The sequence below is a fragment of the Callorhinus ursinus genome, unplaced genomic scaffold (assembly GCF_003265705.2).
Source record: "Callorhinus ursinus isolate GAN/ISIS: 27379988/994484 unplaced genomic scaffold, GSC_fseal_2.0 scaffold59, whole genome shotgun sequence".
NCBI classification, from domain to species: domain Eukaryota; kingdom Metazoa; phylum Chordata; class Mammalia; order Carnivora; family Otariidae; genus Callorhinus; species Callorhinus ursinus.
This window is the reverse complement of record NW_027397121.1, coordinates 6,595,747-6,606,221: the sequence shown is the minus strand read 5'-3', so window position 1 is coordinate 6,606,221 and position 10,475 is coordinate 6,595,747. Positions and strand designations below refer to the sequence as shown.

General features: G+C 50.6%; 1 long non-coding RNA gene across 1 annotated transcript; it reads left to right on the top strand.

Moving 5' to 3' along the window:
- Positions 1-7,710: 7,710 nt before the first annotated feature.
- On the top strand, positions 7,711-10,245 carry LOC112816183 (uncharacterized). The gene is made up of 4 exons (XR_003206130.2): positions 7,711-7,875; positions 8,200-8,304; positions 9,077-9,193; positions 9,751-10,245. It is a non-coding gene; the product is annotated as an uncharacterized lncRNA (long non-coding RNA).
- The last annotated feature ends 230 nt before the right edge of the window (positions 10,246-10,475 follow it).

Genomic DNA, 10,475 nt, shown 5'->3' with positions numbered 1-10,475 from the left:
GTCCCGTCCCAGCAAAAAAATAATTCTGCCCAAAATGTCAACAGTGCTGCTATTGAGAAACTCTGATCTAGATCATGAAGATATATGTGCAAATGACCTGAGGACTCCCTGCAGCTTTGGAGCTCCCTAACACCCAGGCTTCCAGGACCCTCTTTATGTTTGACACTCTAAAGCTTTTCCATTCATTCATTCATTTGAAAGGATAGTTGTCTGTTTTAGGGAGTATTTCTAGGTGTCCTGTATATCCACTTGTCACCCTGTCTGCATCCACCTCTCTAACATTTGCTGCTCCAGCTCACCTCTCGTTGTCTGGTAACCACCTTCTCTATTTCTCCCCCTCTCCCTGCACCTGTGTGTACCTGGAAGCCCCAAGAATGTTACTGAAGGCTTGGGAGACCATCAAGAGAGTCCTGAGAAGGTGTGACATGCCCTCCAGCAGCAGTGACTCTTGGGGCTCACAAACCCCTAAATCCTACCCTCGTGGCCCCTGCCTGATTCCATAAGGCTGAGGCCTGATTCCTATGACCTCCCCATTCCCCAGATCTCCAGGTCTCTTCACTTCCCTGACCCACAGCCTCCGTGACCCACAGAGAGTGCCCTTTGCTCCTCCCAGCCCCAGGCCCAAGCAGTCCCCACAGCAGGAATATTCATCCTGTTCTTGGAGTCTGTGTTGGCCTTATCCACTCTGGTGTCTGGCCCACAGGAGGCGCTCAGTATGGACTTGTCAAATGGATGGATGGACGGATGGACGGATGGACGGATGGGGCCTGGTTTCTGGGCCCAGACAAGGCAGCCATAGTAACTGCACATAGATTTCCCATAGTCTGGATTATTCAACTTCAACGTGACACTGTGTTGCGAAAGCCACAGTTTAGCTGAGTTCCCCAAACACACATTTAGGGAAAATGGCTCTCTAATGCTTTGAGGGCACAGCCAGGCTAGAAACACTCCCAATTTACACAGCTTAGTGCACTTAACCTCGTAAACTGCAACATCCGCACTCCAATTTGTGGTGACTTTATAGTTTCCTCCGAGAACAAATAGGGGTGGGCTCTCGCTTGTTTGTAACCACAGGGCCCAGTCTGGGATGAAGAGAAAGCAAATGAAGCCTGTTCCGAAGCCGTTAGTTCTCCACCTCCAAAAACCCAAACTGCACGCAACCAGCCTCTTCCTGAAACAAAACAAGGTCTTTGTTGCCCCAGCAGTGCCTGGAATTCCAAGGTCATTCCCGCCATTCAGTCATTCAACAGATATTTCCAGAACATCTTCCATGGTTAGGCACTCTTTTGGGCATTAGAAGTTTCTTAGAAAACAAAGTAGAGTCCCTGCCCACTCAGCGCTTTTGCCCCCTCCCCCGCCAGGGAAGAGAGAAAATCAGTATATATGTGATGCCAGGGAGTGACAAGGTCCAGGAGGAAAAATGAAGTGGGGTGACCAGCAGTGATGGATGTGCTGTTGAGGGCCAATCTGGAAACACTTCTTTCTGAAGACAACTTAGTTCAGTGAAGCTCACCGGAATTAGGTGGAAGAAGGTTCCATGGTGAAAGAGCAGTACCTGAAACACTGGGAAGAGTGAAAAAGGGGAGGGAAGGGAGGGAGAGAGGAAGGAAGGAAGGAGGGAAATGAGGCAGGAGAAGCACCTAGGGCCCACTTCCTGAGTCTCCCAGACTTGGCCAGAGGTCCAAGGGGGAAACCTGGAGGTTTCTAAGCAGGAGTGGGAAAGAATATGATTTATATTTTCCCAACACCCCTTTGGCCGCAGCTTGTGGAACAGAGTTAGGGGGTAAGAGCTGAAGCTGAGGGCCATTTAGGAGGACGTCTGAATGACCCAGGCCAAGGGTCATGGAGGTTTGCACCCGATGAGAAGCAGTTGGATTCTGAGACATCCTAAAGGTGAGCCAACAGGATTTGCTGACATATTAGATGAAGGGTGGGGATTAGGGGTCAAGACTGAGCCCAAGGCTTCTGACCATGAGGATGGTGGGGTCTTTTATCGAGAGGGGAGAGGAGGGAGGAACAGGTTGATGGGTGCTCAAAAGTCTGGATCTGCACATGCGAAGGTGGAGGTACCTGGTAATGGGGTTCAGGACACACTACCCCAGAACACGGCATCATGCATACTGAATGTTTTACACTGAATGTTTTTGAGAGAACAACTCTCTCCTGTGAACAGGTCATAAAACCCTCAGGTGAGAGGTACCTTCCCTACACCTGGAGGAAAGGAGCTTCCTTATCTCTGAAGACAAAGCAATGATGAGAAGAATCCCAACAAACAAGCCTATTACATTCCTGTGGTTTGCTGCGCTTCCCTCGCACTCTCTAACCCCTCCTATTTCTACAGGACTGTCTACTCTTCATTAAACCTAGCAGAAAAATACTCAGGTCTAACTGTCTCTTTGGGTCTTCCTTTCCTTTTTTAAGATTTCATTTATTTATTTGAGAGAGAGGGAGGGAGGGAGGGAGAGCACAGAGGGAGAGGGAGAAGCAGACTCCCCACTAAGCAGGGAGCCCAATGCGGGGTTCGATCCCAGGACCCTGAGATCATGATCTGAGATGAAGGCAGATGCTTAACCGACTGAGCCACCCAGGCGCCCAGGGTCTTCATTTCCTTATGAAGTCTCCTGTATCATGTAAAACTTACATTAAGTAAATTTGTATGCTTTTCTCCTGTTAATATGTCTTTGTTTTAATTTTCAGACCCAGCCAGGGACCCTAAGAGAGTGGAGGAAAACTTTTCCCTCCCTTATACTGGCAGAGCTGAGGAGCAGGCAGGGGACCACAGGGGTCGAGTTCACATGCAAGAACAGAGCTAAAGATGCACATCTGGGAGTCAAAGTCACAGGACCTGATGAGAGCCCCTGGGAGGAAAACAGTTGGAGAAGCTAAGGAGGCTGTGGCCTGAGCCCTGGATGTACAAACAGTTCAGAAGTCATTAAAAGTGCATGTCAGGCCCCATCCTGGTTAAAGGCTTTCCAGAAGCCTTCTGACTGCATGGTACCAGGTCCTGGGCCTCTCTAGCCTCACTTTCTTCAATCTCCATCCTAATATAGACAGACAGACAGACAGACACACACACACACACACACACACACACACCATTATTCTCTTTCATAGGACCCTGTTCTTTGCTTTCAGAGCACTTATTACTAACTGTAATTACTTATATATGAGTGTGATGATTTGAGAAATGTCTGCCCTTCTTCCCACACTTGACCATAAGCTCCATGAGACAAGGAACATTACCTCTCTTTCACCACAGTGTATGGTGAAATACATGTTGAATGATGAATGACTAGGGAGCAAAACCAAGCCCTGGTTGATCACTGCACTGCATTCTCAATATTGTACCAGACCTTTTACATAACCGACTGTGGCAGACATCACCACTGCTAACCAACATGTCCAGTTCTCTTCTCCTAACAGACACAGGGGATTACAAATCCTTGTCCCTTTGGAGTTATATGGGGTTATAGAATCTGCTCTGACCAATGCAATATGAGCAGAAAGGATTGCTTCATTTTCAGGTGGAAACATTTAAGAGCTGTTATGCAAATTTTGCACATGATCTTCTCCTGCTAAGAAAGCGTGTGTGGAGATGATGGACGAGCCTCCAGCATCTGCAGTCCCTGAGTCACTATGATAGGAGCAGAGCCCTCTCCCCTTGACCTGCAAGCAAGGCACAGAATCTTTGTGCTTTTAAGTCCCTGAGAATTTGTAGTCGTTTGTTACACAGCATAATCTAGTCCACCTGACTGTCCCAGTGGGCTCACTGAATTCTCCTAACAGCCCCGTGATGCACTGTCCACTCCCACTTCTCAGAATCATTCAACCACCATGTATTGATTGAGTCCCCACTAGAAGGGGGCACTGGCCACACAAAGAGGAATAAGACATGGCCGGCCCCTACGAAGCTTGTGGTCTTGGATACAGAAGTGGTCAAGGAAACACAAGAAAGTGGAGTGGAGTGGAGTGGAGTGGAGGCACAGCAAGTCTTGTCCCAGAGGAAGAAATACCAAGGTAAAATCTTGACTTGATGGTGACCATTGTCCAAGCAAGTGCAGGTGGAGGTGGCAGAAGGAATGGCATCCCTGGTACAGGGACCAACATAGGCAACAGTTAAGACAAGGGTAGGAAAGTCAAAGCAGCATGATGGAGAATCAGCGACATATAGGTACATTAGTTTAAGAACATACTAAGGTGCTGTTACAGAGGCTGTAAAATATAATGGCTTGAAGACAGAAGTTGAGTTCTCCCACACAGATGGTCCAGAGCTGGCCCCTAGGCTGTAATGTGGCTCTGCCCCCTTAAGCTTGGCTCCGATCTCTGAGTCCAAGGTGGCTGCTCCAGCTCCTGCCATCACATCTGCATCCCATTCAGAGGGAAGGGGAAAGTGTTGGGTGGAGTGCATGCCCACTCCTTATAGAGACATAACCGAGAAACACAAGTTATCACTCTTCCGTTCCAGCAGCTCCACCATACAGTCATCCAATCCAGCCTCAGCCCCAACTCTTTCCCCTCAGCTACCCTCTGCATCCAACCAAGTTTCTCCCCTCGAGCTCCTCACTTTTCTCCAGGTCCTCACTTCTCAGCAGGCTCAAGGCAGTGGCCTCCACAGGTCTCCCAGCCTCCAGGCCAGGCCCTTCCAAACTATCATCCTTAGAATGCCCATCCCACTTTGCAGTTCTGACCAGGTCACTCCCTCCTTGGAAGAAAGTCCAGGCCACTTGGTAGACCCTACAAGGCCCTCCTCCCCTCACCCTTGCCCACCTCTCCAGGTTCATCTCTCACCCCTACAGTGCTCATCCCCATCTTCTCAATGCCCCACTTGGCTCCTCCTCCCAAATATCATGTTATTTATCACCTCTGTCCCTTTGCTCATCCTTGAAATAGTCTTTCCTCTTTCCAGCTTACAGACCTCTCATCCTTCTGGGACTGGCTCAGGTGCTACTCCTTCAGGAAATGGAGTCAGAGCCCCTGAGCTCCGGGTGCACGGACCTACCCTCCACTTCCCCTTTGGTTCAGAATTATTTCATCCAACTCGTTGCTCCACATCTCCAGTAATTAGCAGCGAACCTGGGCACGTGGCAGTGCTCGAGAAACAACAGTAGGGAGAAAGGAACGGCGGGCAGAAGCCAGTTGGTGGGTTTTAGAGAAGCAATGCAGATTGGAGGCTAAGGGCGAGCACCAGAGCTGGACCGCCTGGGTTCAAATCCCAGCTCCACCACCTCCTGGCTGTGTGCGCCCGAGCAAGTTATTTAACCTCTCTGAGAGTCAGTGTCTCCATCTATAAAGCAGACAACGAAACCAGTACTCCCCTCACACAGTCTTTGCAAAGATGAAACGATCCGATGCGTGTTGGACTTAGAGTAGTACCTGGCACTGAGTTAGCCCTTCTTGTTGTTAGGCCAACATCACTGAGGAACCTCTGATAAAAATGAGCAGGGAATAGCCTGGGCCTATCTGCATCTTAGAAAGACAAGAGGATACTTCCACTTCCAACCAAGTTGAAGTAGCAGGGCCCAGATTTACCTTCCTGTCTGAAACAGCAACAAAATGCACGAAACACACGAAACCCTGGTTCTCAAACATTGGTCATCAAGCAACAAATGACAGTGGTCCCTGAGACATGAGAACAATGAGGTGAGCCCTGCAATTGTCCCCCATATGCCCAGAGAGAGCTTCCAGGCTCTGGCCGGAGGAGAGGAGACCCAGGCAGAGCCTGGACTTTCCTGCATTTGGGTAGACAGAGAGGCTAAGGTGGGTAGAGTTCACAGGTCAGAGGTCAGAGAGGAGACAGCTACATAGAGAGAATCCCAAAGAGTCCTCCCTCCAGAGCTCAGCTGGAGAACAATCATGTTCCAGCAGGAAGCAGGCTGAAGCTGTTTAGAGGGAACGATCCCTGGGATTACGCATGCCCCACCAGCCAGAGCAGGAAGCCTAGAGGTTTTGCTTCATAGTGGGGCAGAACGAGGCCTGACAAAATGCCGCTCCGGCCCTCCCTAACAAAGCTTGAAAGCAAGACCTAAAAGGATCGAACTGTTTCCAAGTAACTTAACCACATTCCGGAAAAGTTCAAGAATATTTATGTGTATACAAAAATAACCAGCACCTTATGAGATAAAATTCACATTATCTGGCATCCAGTATGGAATTCCTGGGTGGCTCAGTTGGTTAAGCGTCCAAGTCTTGATTTCGGCTCACGTCCTAATCTCAGGGTCCTGGGATTGAGCTCTGCACTCGGGAGGAAGTCTGCTTGAAGATCCTCTCTCTCCCTGTCCCTCTGCCCCTCCCCACGCTCACTCTCTTGCTCTCCCTTTCTCTCTAAAACAAATAAATAAATCTTAAAAAAAAATTATCAGGTACACAAAGAAGGATGAATATGCAGCTCATAATGAGAAGATCAATCAATCAATTGAAACCAACCCAGAAATGACATGGCATCAGTAGACAAGGATATTCAGTTATTGTAACTGTATTCCACATGTTCAGGAAGCCAGAGGAAAATGAACATTTAACTAGAAACATGTAAGGTATGAAAAAGACCCACTCAAACCTCTAGAGATGAAAGCTGCGTACTGAGATGAAAAATGCACTAGAAACAATTAACAGCAGCTGGATACCCCAGGAAAAAAGTTAGTGAACTTGAAGACATAGTAATAAAAAGTCTACAAAATGAAAGAATAGAGCGTCACTGGACAACTTCGAGACCTAATACATGTGTATAGAAGTCCCCGAAGGAGAGAAGATAGACAGGATGGAAAGTTTCGAAGAAATAATGGCCAAAAACTTCCCAAATATGAAAACCGTAAAAACCCACAGATCCCAGAAGCTCCTCAAAACCCAAGCACGAGAAACACGAAGAAATGCCATACCGAGGCACATCATAATCAAATTGCTTAAAACAGTGGTAAAGAGAAAAATCTTTAAAAGCAGCCAGAGGAAAGAGACACTGTATACGAAAGGACAAAGATCAGGATAAAGGCAGATTTCTCCCAGGAAAGACACAAGCCAGAAGGCAGGGAACCTCATGTTTACGGAACCGAGATGAAGGCTGGAAGCTGGGGGAGCCGCGGGGGGCTGTCCCACCGTCCAGGGAGACAGGCGGTGAGGGCATGAAGTCCAGAGACGGCAGGGAGAACGGTGGAGACTTAGCCACCGACCCAAGGTGCGAAGTGGGGTGCAGCGCAAGGGGCGGCGTTTTTGGCCCAGGAGGCTGCTGGATCACCAAAATGGGGAACGTGGGAGAGGAACACATTTAGGAGAGGCTATGGCTTCCTCTGTGGATGATTCTGAGTGACTAGTAGGGTGCACAGAAGGAGGTTTGGTGGCTGAGAGAAAAATATAATTTTGGCAGTTGCCTGATGATACATTAGTCAGAACAGGAAAAGCTAGAACTTAGAAACAAATAAATCCTGAAATCTCAGCATTTTAACAAAAAAAGCTTATTTCTTATTCATACGAAGTTCACAGTGGGTTGACAGAGGATATGCTCTGACCAGTGATTGAGACCCAGGTGCCCTCCATCTTATATGCCACCATCTCAAACCGCAACGTCCGCGACTGCCACAGCAAAAGAGAGGCCTGGTCCAGGAACACCTGCGCCTGCGCCCCTCCCAGAAGGGATGGGCGTGGTCGCCCCCACAGCTCATTGGTCAGAACTGTCACGTGACCTCGGCCCAACTGCAAGGGAGGCTGGGAAATGTAGAGGGAGGTTGCAGAGTATTGGGGAAGCGCTGAGGTGGCGAGGTTAGATGGGAGAGATCATGGAACTTTTGACGTAGAAGAGAGGAATGCGTGGACAGGGGCCTGGAGCCCCAGAGGGAGCCCCAGCATTTGAGGAGTGGGGGGAAGAAAAGCCCTAAACCACAGAGGAGGGTGAGCAGGGTCTTGGAGGGTAAGGCAGCCAAGGCTCCGGGGCAGGCACGAGGCCCGTCCTGACCTGCTGTGTGTCCTTTTGGAGGCTTGAGATCCTCTTCAGTAGATACTTACACCTCCATTTCGCAGATGCAGAGTCCCAGGGTCGGAGGACTGAGTTGTCTCAGGCGCCCGAGTCACAGGGACCTGGCAGAGACCAAAGCAGGGGTTCTTCCCTCCCAGCTCTGCTCCCTGCTTTCCCAAGAGCACCCGCAGGAGGGACCGTGTTTCCCAGCGAGAGGTTTACCGCGGCCCTCTGAAAACCGTGCCTCCCTAATGTCCTAGGTTGACCAGGAGGTCGGTGGGGAGGGTCTGTCCGGGGCCTCTCAGATCCTGATGAACTTCTTGACCCTCTGGGCCCCAGTTTCCTCTGCTGCTGCTGTTTCCCAGGTAAGCCCAGACAACACACTACGGTAGAGTGCAGGGCCGGCAGGCCCACCGCTTCGCCATCCTCCTTCCCTGCCCCGCCATCTTAACAAGGCCTCCTCCCATCACACGGGGACAACCGAGACTGGGGATGCCAAAGCAAGGGCCTGATTTGCGTAGCAAGCCCCTCCCCCACCCCGTGGTGTGTGCACAGTTGCCATAGCAACATGCCCCAAAAGACTCTTCTTGGCAGTCACCTCCCTTTCCTGTACTGCTGGAATGCTGGCTCCCTACCCAGGCTCGAAGGGCTCAGAGCTTAAGCCCTTATTTTATGGATGAAGAAACTGAGGCCCAGAGAGGGGAAGGCAGCTTGCTCAAGGGTGCCCTGTGAGTTAGCAGCAGAACCTTACCCAGAATCCGGGTCGCCCCATTCCAACTCCAAGGGTGCCGGTCACCCTCGGGGGGGGGGGTTGGGGGTGGTCAGCTCCCTACCCTGGTGGTCACCAGCATGCTACATCCACGCTTACCTCATGCCTCTGGGGGAAAGACCTTGGGCAGCTACAATGAAGAAATGACCACTGGACTTTGGGTGGAGACTCAGAGATAGAAGCAAGCACTGGGGATTGTGGAGGTAGGGTTACAACTAAGTAGGTCCCCCTGGGTCTCCAGCCCAGCCCCTCCTGCCCAACTTCTTCATTCCACAAATATTTATTATATGCCTACAGGGTGTCAGGTACTGTTCTAGGCCCTGGGGGTTCAGCTGTGATCAAACTGACAAAAATCCCTGCCCTAGCAGGGCCGACAGTCTTGCGGGAGGATGAAGAAGATGAACAAACCACACAAACGTAATGTGATGTTGGGTTGATGTGGTGTTCAGGAAGTGGTGGAGGGACAACTTGCTACTTGAGTTAAGGTAATCTGCATGTTCTTTCACAACTTACCTGTCCCCTGTTCCACACCCCAGGGCAGCTGGTGTCTTGATAGCTGATTCCAATAAGATTGCCAACCAATTGATGTGTTTTGGGCAAACACACCTTGGCCCATGAGCCTGAGGTTTCACCGGTAGAGGCATAGGTATCAGTTGGGAAGATGCTTGGGGGCAGTGGGCTCCCTGATGTGGGCGGCTGCCCTTCCCATTCCTAGTGTGGCCTGCAGGCTGAGAGTCGGATTTCAGAGGCCCCGGAAGGATGGCCTGCCACCACTCGCCAACATCAAAATACTGACCACAGGGTAGTTCCCGGTGCAGAAAGACAGCCCTTCAGCTCAGAGTGAGAAAGAACAGCAAGTCACAAGTGCCCCCAAGAGCAGATTCCAGATGCCAAGCTCTGTTAGCAGATCCCTTCTTGGGAGGGGAGTTTTATTTCACTTCCTGTGGAAATCTTCAAACATGTAACAGGAGGGTAGCATAAAGCACTCCCAGGTGCCTGTGTGCAGCTCAGGAAACCAACTCGAGGCCGTCTCTGGTTTTAGCCCCACCCTCTTCCTGCCCACTGGGATGCTCTGAAGGGAACTGAGGCTGCTTTTATACGGAAAGGGGAAGAACAGGAAGGCCCTCCCCACCAAACCTGGAAGAGGAGGACTGCAGAAGTGCCCGCGAGGCGAGCCAACAAGGAGGCAGTCTTGGACAGGCAGTCCCCCAGATGGACCCTGAAGCCGAGGAGGCCAAGGGGCTGCTGCACCCAGAATGGGGGTCCTGGTTCTGCCAATGGGGTAGAGGAGCCTGGCGGAGGGAGCCAAGCCCCATTTCCTGCCCCAGTTCCACCTCTTTGTTTTCTTTCCCTCCTCTTCCCCCCCACCACACTCGCAATAAAAACATAATTACGGGCTTTATATAAAAAAAAAAAAAAGGCAAATTATGGTGACATGCTTTAATTATCTGCCGAGCAATGGCGGGCTGAATTACACAGGCAGGGCCTTGGAGGTTACCTAAAAATAAAGCAAGAAGCCTCATTAAATGCTAATTGCTGCTTTTGCCAACCGAAGTGAGATTTGGGCACCATGTGCCATTCAGTGCCAGGCTGTCTGCCGGGAGGTCCGAGCCCTGGGAAGCTCAGAGTGCCAGGGCCAAGCCTGGCTGGGCACCCAGAGCCGTGCAGGGCAGGTGGTGGGGGCAGAGAGAAGCTCTAGATGCCAGGGAGAGCGCCCCAGCTCCCCTAGATGTTGAGTTGGGGAGCTGGAAACCCCAGGCTGGGAGG